The following is a 9,314-nucleotide window of genomic DNA, read 5'->3' as shown; positions in this document are numbered from 1 at the left end:
TTTTGTTGTATGTGCTGTTAGTTCTCTATAAAGGACAGATAAGTATTAGTCTAATTCTGAATGCTATTTGCTGAGCTGAGCTGAACTCTCTGGATTCAGTTCATTCTCTGCCTTTTCTTGGCTGTGTCATCTCAAGCACATTACTTAACATCTCAGTGCTTATTCCTCCCTTGTAAAATGTAAAACAGTAATGTTTTGTCAGGCTGCATTGGGAACAATAGAAAAACAATAATGTCTTGTATGTATTTCATGCATTTGAGAACTTTTTTTTATTTCTCCAGAGCTGTGATTCTAAGGACAACCACTTGCTCTTTCCCAGACCTCAGTTTCTCCATTTGCTCACTGAAGTTTACACTTGACTGTAGCACCAGCTCTGAGCAGACTCCTGGGCTACTAAACCAGTCCAGATGCCTCTTCTTCAAGTCAGCTCCTATATCTTTCTTTTTAGGGGGAGAGAAGGTCTCCCCTCTTCCTTGATCTTGGGGACCACCTATTGGTGCTAGGGAAGCTACAAGGCTGCATAATGCCAGGCATGGAACTCGGAGCCTCATACATGCTAGGCATGCGTTCCAGCTCTCAGAACCATCTTCCCATTGTGGCCCCAGAATCTGGCCAGGACCAGACACATTGGAACCTCAACACTGCCGTGAAGCTCTTTGTGCCCCAGGCATGCTTCTGATGGTTATAAATGCATTTGTACAGCAGAAATAGTACAGTGGACAGGGTGTTTGCCTTGCATGTGGGTGACTTGGGTTCTATCCCCTACATACATATGGTTCCTTAAACTCTGCCAGAAGTCATACCTGATCACAGAATCAAGAATAAGTCCAGAATACAGTCAACTGTGTTCGCCAAGCCCCTAAAAATACATTTGCTCCTTAAAATCATTTCTTTTTCTTGGTTGGGGAGGTTTATACCTGGCAGTGCTCAGGGGTTACTCCTGGCTCTGCACTCAGAAATCACCCCTGGCAGGCTCAGGGGACCATATGGGATGCCAGAAATTGAACCCTGGTCCATCCTGGGTCAGCCTGCGTGCAAGGCAAACACCCTACCTCTGCGCTATCTCTCTGGCTCAGGCTCCTTAAAATCTTAAAGAGCAGTATAATTTTTGTACACCTCCAGTTTTCTCCAACACATGAAACTGTTGAGGCAGAGGTAAAGCAATGTTCCCAGGAACTAGAACTCTAGGTGCAATTCTCCCATTGTCCCCCTTTTTTAGGTGTTGGTTTTCTTTCTTTCTTTTTCTTTTTTTTTTTTTTTTTTTTGGTTTTTGGGTCATACCCGGCGATGCTCAGGGGTTACTCCTGGCTGTCTGCTCAGAAATAGCTCCTGGCAGGCACCGGGGACCATATGGGACACCGGGATTTGAACCAACCACCTTTGGTCCTGGATCGGCTGCTTGCAAGGCAAACGCCGCTGTGCTATCTCTCCTGGCTAGGTGTTGGTTTTCTATATACCCCCCTACCATTACTCCTCTTCTAGGTTGAGATTTTTCCCATCCCTGTATAGAATGGGGGACTGGCAGGGGCAGGCTGGGGACTGAGCAATGAAGCAGCCTCCAGGGACCAGCCTGCCAGCATCTGCAACTCCGCCAAGTCCCCAAATGGCCTGGGCGCAGCTCACTTCCTGCTGCTTTTCCGGAGCCAGAGCTAAGCAGAGGACAGGAAAGGGCTTCGAGGCAAGATCTGGCTCAGGGCTGACTTATAGGGAGGTGGAGCCAGCAAGGCAGCAGGGAAGACACTGGAGAGGGCTCCATCCCTCCTTTCCTTCCTCACCACAGGAATCCTTGAGGCTTGGATCAGGAAAGCTGGTTCTCCTGGAAGCTAAGGGCCTCTGTATGGCCCAAGCCCAGCTTGGCCATCCAGGGTGTAAAAGACACAGCCTGAAGGCTAGGAGGGTCTGGGCAGTCTTGGGTAAGGAAGGGGGACATTTGAGCCCTGCAAGCTGGAAGTGGTAAAGACACAGAGAAATGGAACCTGAAGTAAGAGGAAACCTGTCTAGAATCCAATGTTGGTTTATTTTGGTTGGGGGGGTAGAGGGAGAACAACAGGCCTAGCAATTTTTGGGTGCGATTAATGATCTTAATTTATTTTTTCCATTCCAAAATATTTAAATTTTTGTTATTAATTACTTTATTTAAACACAGTATATACAAGGTGCTCATAATAGAGTTGTTTTTTCCCCCACAGAAACAAAGCTATTCATGATTGAGTTTCAGTCATGCAATGTAGACAATCCTTCACCGGTACACATTCACCACCACCAATGTCCCTAGTTTCCCTCCTGCCTTCCTGATGCCTGCCTGATGCCAGACAGTTTTCTTCTCTATCTCTCTCAGTCTCATTTTCTCTCCACTTTTAAACACTGTGGTTTGCCATATTGTTAGTGAGAGCTATTTCACTTTTTCTCCTTTCAGCACCCAATCTTAAGAGAGTGCAATCCGGGGCTGGGCGGTGGCGCTAAAGGTAAGGTGCCTGCCTTACCTGCGCTAGCCTAGGACGGACCGCGGTTCGATCCCCCCGCGTCCCATATGGTCCCCCAAGCCAGGAGCGACTTCTGAGCGCATAGCCAGGAGTAACCCCTGAGCGTCACTGGGTGTGGCCCAAAAACCAAAAAAAAAAAAAAAAAAAAGAGAGTGCAATCCACAGTCAATGAGAAAATGGTAAAGCTAGGGATTCTGTGGTAGGGAATCCCAGGGCGTTGAGGACACTTGACAGGATAAAATAAGGAAGGCCCATCATCTAAGGTCTGATGACTAGATCTTATTAGCTAAGCAGAGGGAGAGAAGAACTCAGGCTGAGGTTAAAGAGAGAAGCCCTTTTGTTGCTGCTGGCTATCAGTCTGAGCTGGTGGAGTGGAAAGACTGATGGGTGCTGATGGGAGGGGGCAGGAACCACTCAGGGACAGCCTATTCTGCTCTCAGCAATGGGCCTCTCTCTCCTTGGTGCAGAGGGATAGTGAGCAGCCAGTAAAGAGTAGCAAGCTGCCTGTCTGGCTCTGGGTCCTCCAGGTTAACTGGCCTGGAGGCTGTGGGCTGTGGGGAAGCTTGTTAATATGGATCCTAGAGTGCCACATGAAACTAGTATAGAGGTATCTTGACAGCTTTTCTCCCTGAGCAGTCAGGTGTAAACACTGGCTGGGGGATTCTTCCCCAGTTCAGTCCAAGGGGTGTCTGCTAGAGCCAGAGGTGAAAGATTGAGGAAGTGTAGAGAAGGCATCCAGGATGCCAAGGATGAGATCCAGGAGGGATATGGGACTCGGAGCTGGTGGTTCTTGACTTAAAAAGCAAAACCTAGGATTGAAGAAATAGTACAGTGGGTAATGTGCTTGCCTTGCATGTGACAACCTGGTTTCAATCCTCAGTATCCCATATGGTCCCTGGAGCACCACCAAGAGTGATTCCTGAATGCAGAGCCAATATACTAAGCATTGCCAGGTGTATGTCCTATCCTCCCCCCCCCAAAAAAAAAAAATAAGTCAGAACCTTTTTAAGAAGTCATGTAAGCCCATGGTCAGATTAAATGAGTGGTAATTCAACATAGGCAGCAAGTTCCTCCTGTCCCCCCATCCTCTCACTCCTCACACCCATCCTCAGGCCTCCACTTAATCATTTTTCTGTGTTGCCTTCCAAAGACATTCTCTGTGTAACACACAGGTTTCTGAGATAAAGTCAACAGGAGAATTTTCATAATGCATCCAAATATTCTTTCTGGGGGGGTGGGGAATTCATTAAAATGTAAAATATGTTTATTGTAAAGAACTCTAAAACATACAAAGTAAAAAAAATTGTTGAGCTGTAGAGATGATGCTAACAATTCAGCACAGGCTTTTGGTACAAATAACCTTTGAATGACATGGCAGCTCTGCCCCCTTTGATCAGCATTTGAAATAACATGAATTATTATTCCTTCAAACAAGAAGTCAAAGATAGGGAAAAATTACATCCTATGAAGCAAGACCCAAATTTAGACCCCTTTATATGTTAACCCCCACTCTCTCTCTCTTATTCTCTCTTATTCTCTCTCTCTCTGTCTCTCTCTCTGTCTGTCTCTGTCTGTCTGTCTGTCTGTCTGTCTCTCTCTCTCTCACACACACACACACAACACACACACACACACACACACACACACACACACACACACACAAGAACAAACCCTGATTCCTGCCTTTGTCTTCCAGATGCAGGTCCCCTGCTGCAGCCACACAGCTGCAGTGAGTCAGAAGGTGACTCACTGGCCTAATGGCACTTCTCCCTCTCCTCCCTATAGCCCCCTCCCTTGCTCGGATGAGGGTGGGCAAAGGGGGGCACTGGGGAAGAAGGTACAAGGCACTAGCTTGAGAGGTTACTGCCCTGCCTGAATTCACACCCTTGCTCTGCCCTTCTGCAAAATACTTCCACCTCTTTGGATCTCACTTTCCCCATCTGCAAACTGGGTGAGTACCTGTACCTCCTTACTGAAAGGTCAGGAGTAAATGGTTGGGAAGGATGTGCACAAAAAGCACCCTCTCCTATGTAATTCCCTACACACCCCAGCTGCTCTCTGCAGGAGACAGGTGCAGAGGAGTGATTGGGCGTTTTCTCAGGATCCTGCCCCCATCCTCCTCTGCCCCCCTATTTGGCCCACCAGCCCCCAATTTCCCCAAAGTCCACAGATCTTTGCTCATGCTCTGCCCTTTGACCCTCTTCTCAGGCTTTCCTGGCTAAGGAAATCTTTCTCATATTTCAGGATTCAGAGGCAAAGCCTCCAGGGATCCTCTTACAAACACACCTCCACCCTCAGTCCAAATAAGCTTCTTCCTCCCCCGACACTGAGTGAGCACATTGTATTGAAATTATTTGTGTAACCCAGAGGCTCCCCTGGGCCTCCAGCTGACAACTCACTTGCTCAGTAGAGTTGCCTCTACCACCCCCTTGTGCCTTCTCAAAGGACCCTCCTCCATCAAGGCTCCTCTTGTGGACGATCAGGAGTGACCTCTGGTTACAAAGTTAGTTTGGTGTAGCTCATCCCTTCCCCACACACCCCAAAAAGAAGAAAAAATAAAGGATAACTTCTCTTAAGGCTAGATGGATGGAGTAGAAGACAGAATGTTCTGGGGTTCTCATACCATGATCGAACCACCAAGTTCATCCATCCTGGAGCCAGGAATGGACTGGATTGGAACATTCCTTTAGCAAAATAATAAGATTCTGTAATTTTTCAGCCTTCCTCACTAAACATAGGTGCACACATTGAGTTTAGTGAACATGTACTATGTGCCTAGCACTTCTGAGAATTTGACATGAAGAAACATTTAACACAGGATTAAAAGAGGATCATGCACATGAGACATTTAATCAATTCCTAATCCATACCAAGAGCTGAAAACATTCAGTTCTATGTTATTAATCCTCATATCACAGATGTCAACATTACATAGTTTGTTTCACATAGAAGGCGCCAATTCCACCAAGTCCAAATCAAGTGTTTTGTCTTTTTTTTTTTTTTTTGCTAGTTTTTTTTTTTTTTGGTCACACCCGGTAACGCTCAGGGGTTACTCCTGGCTATGTGCTCAGAAGTTGCTCCTGGCTTGGGGGACCATATGTGACGCCGGGGGATCGAACTGTGGTCCGTCCAAGGCTAGCGCAGGCAAGGCAGGCACCTTACCTTTAGCGCCACCGCCCAGCCCCAAGTGTTTTGTCTTAACCACATGGTTTAAACCCCAGCCTTTGCCTGGTGAGAAGCTCACAGCTGTGTGGAAGCTCACCCCATTGCCTCCCAGGCCAAGCTTCTGGATTTCACTCTCCCCGTCTGAGGTACAGGTCACTCTGGCTCATAGATACTGCCCCATTCTCTTCCCTGTCCCCCACATACCCAGCGCATCACTGCCCTGAAGCTGGTCTGTCTGTGGCAGATGATCTGGAAGGTTGGTGATAGTGAGTAGAACCGCCATCACCCTCTGGAATTTATGTCAGATGACTTGTTTCTTAAAAGTTTAGGCAATTCACAAATAGTAAGAGAGTGCTTACTCTTGGATAATTCCTCAATCTCTTTTTTTTTTTTTTTTTTTTTTGTGGTTTTTGGGTCACACCCGGCAGTGCTCAGGGGTTATTCCTGGCTCCATGCTCAGAAATTGCTCCTGGCAGGCACAGGGGACCATATGGGACGCTGGGATTCGAACCGATGACCTTCTGCATGAAAGGCAAACGCCTTACCTCCATGCTATCTCTCCAGCCCCAATTCCTCAATCTCTTTGTGCTTCTTTCCTTATCTATAAAATACTGCTTTGAGGGACTAGATGATATTACAGTACATAGGGTGCTTGCTTGCCTACACATGACTGACATGATTTGTGGCACCACAAATATCCCCTGAGCCCTGCCAGGAGTGATCCCTGAGCAAAGAGTCAGAAGTCAGTCCCTGGTGTCACCAAGTGTGGGCCAGAATGATATTTGTCTTGCACATTCCAGAGACTCAGGTTCAACCCCCAACACCACATAAGGTTCCCTGAGCTCTGCCAAGTTTGGTCCCCGAGAAGAGAGCCAAGAGTAAATCCTGAGTGCTGCTAGGCTTGGGTCCTGAACAGATAAATAGATAAATAAATAAAATATTAGCTTTTGGTCATAAAGATTGCATAACTTTGTTACAAATAAAATGTTCAAAGTAGTGTCTAGTTTATGATAACCATTTAACACATGGTTTTTATTAGATAATTTTTAGAGTTTTGTTTGTTTTAGTTTTAAGCCAAATCCAGTGATGTTTAGAGGAAACTCCTGGGTTTGTGCTTAGGAGGGGAGACAGCAATAATTAGTGTTTAAACCTAGACCTACTGCATGCAAAGCATGTGCTCAGTCCATTGAGCTGTCTCTGGCCCATATATGATGTTTAGAAATTCCCTTTAAGCTCTCCCACCAAGATGTTTCTTGAATACTCTCCTGGGTCAAGATAGCCCGATAGTTATTGTGGGCTTGTTACAAATGTAAAAGTTTTTTTTTTTTTTTTGGTTTTTGGGTCACACCCGGCAGCACTCAGGGGTTACTCCTGGCTCTATGCTCAGAAATTACTCCTGGCAGGGTCCAGGGACCATATCGGGATTCAAACTGATGACCTTCTGCATGAAAGGTCTTAGTCCATGCTATCTCTCCGGCCCCAAGGGTTTTTTTTTTGTTTGTTTGTTTGTTTGTTTTGAGCAGACACATCTGTCGGGTGCTCAGGGCTTACTATTCCTGGCTCTGCACTCAGGAATCACTCCTGGCGAGCTCAGGGGACCCACCATATGGGATGCCGGGTATTGAACCCAGACTGGCTGCATGCAAGGCAAGCACCCTACCCACTGTGCTATTGCTCAGGCTCCCAGACATATTGTAAAAGTTCTTCAAAATAATTCAAAGCCCTGTGCCACAGAGATAGCACAGCAAGCAAGTTATCTGCTTTGCATTCAGCTGATCTGGGTTCAATCCTTAGCCCTACCAGAAGTGAAACCTGAACACAGAATCAGAAGTTTATCCCTGAGACCACTTGTTGTGGTCCAAAAACAAAAATTAAAATATCAAGAGCCGGAAAGATGACTCAAAGGGCTGGAGTACACATTCTTCATGCAGGAGGCCTGGTGTGATCCCCATCACAGTGTGGCCCCTCAAGCAACATCAGAAGTGACTCACAAGCAGTATGCTGAGAACAGCCCTGAGAAACACTGAGACTACTTAAAAAAAAATCTTACTAAATAAGTGATATCATCCATTCAAACGATACTTATTGAACATTTGCAACGTGTATGAAAGTCAAAACTCTTCCAACACTGGAATGTTTCAGTGTTTTTGTGCATCATTTACTTGGACTCTGACAAAGGTTTGAGTACTTGTAATGGAGTAGGCTGGTCCCATTTCACAAAGGAGGAAACTTTCCCTTCTTCGGGGGGTGGGTGGGTGGAATCAATTAGGCCACACCTGGTACTCTGGTACTATTCTCAACTTATTGCTTAGGGTTGCTCTTTCATAGCAGTGTTCAGGGACCCACGTTGTCCTGGGGATAAAACACAGAACTCCAACTTGCAAAGTTCTCTGAAATATCTTTTTGATTCCAGGTCTTTTTTTTCTTCTTCTGGTTTTTGGGTCACTTCCGGCAGTGCTCAGGGGTTACTCCTGGCTCTACACTCAGAAATCGCTCCTGGCAGGCTTGAGGGACCATATAGGATGTGCCGGGATTTGAACCACCATCCTTCTGCATGCAAGGCAAACACCTTACCTCCATACTATCTCTCCGGCCCCTCCAGGTCTTTTTTTTTTTATTTATTTATTTGTTTATATTTGGGGTTCTTTTGAGCTTCACCTGGCAGTGCTCAGGGCTTATTTCTGGCTTTGTACTCAGGGTTTACTACTGGTTCTATGCTCAGGGATCACTTCTGCAAAGGCTCAGGAGGCCATATAGGATGTTAGAGATCGACCACATCCAAGGGAAGTGCTTTCCCCATTGTACTATCTCTACAGCAGATCTTGCTTTTTAATTTGTGGTTTTCTTGGTCATGTGGCATACCAGGGCAGGGTCTGTGGCTAATAATAATAGAAATACCAGACATTTGTTGAGCTCTTTACAAAACGTTCCCATTAGCAGTTCAATGTTTGAATCACATGTGCTGATACTGAGGGGACCACACAGAGTCACAGTTATACTACTTAGGGCTCCAGTCTATTCAGCAGTTTCAAGCAGTCAATTAATTAGCATGTTGTACGCATGAAACTAAGGAAATGAAGAGCTGGAAATGGAATTCAAAATTTAAAGCCAGGAACAGAAAGGAAATTGGGCACATTATTGGAGGGAAGGTCACACTGGTGGTGGTCACAATGTTGGAACAGTGTTTGCCTGAAAGAACTGTATGGTGAACAGCTTTGTAAATAATTGTAAATAATAATAAAGTTTTTTAAAAAAATTTAAAAAACGGGCGGGAGAGATAGCATGGAGGTAGGGCATTTACCTTGCATGCAGAAGGACGGTGGTTCAAATCCCGGCATCCCATATGGTCTCTCAAGCCTGCCAGGAGCGATTTCTAAGCATAGAGCCAGGAGTAACCCCTGAGTGCTTCCGGGTGAGACCCAAAAACCAAAAATAAAATAAAATAAAATGGGGCCGGCGAGGTGGCACTAGAGGTAAGGTGTCTGCCTTGCAAGCGCTAGCCAAGGAATGACTGCGGTTCGATCCCCCAGCATCCCATATGGTTCCCCCAAGCCAGGGGCAATTTCTGAGCACTCAGCCAGGAATAACCCCTGAGCATCAAACGGGTGTGGCCGAAAAACCAAAAATAAAATAAAATAAAATAAATTTAAAAACAGCAGCATTCCT

This window comes from Suncus etruscus, chromosome 6 (genome assembly GCF_024139225.1).
Source record: "Suncus etruscus isolate mSunEtr1 chromosome 6, mSunEtr1.pri.cur, whole genome shotgun sequence".
NCBI classification, from domain to species: domain Eukaryota; kingdom Metazoa; phylum Chordata; class Mammalia; order Eulipotyphla; family Soricidae; genus Suncus; species Suncus etruscus.
This window is presented reverse-complemented; position numbering follows the sequence as displayed.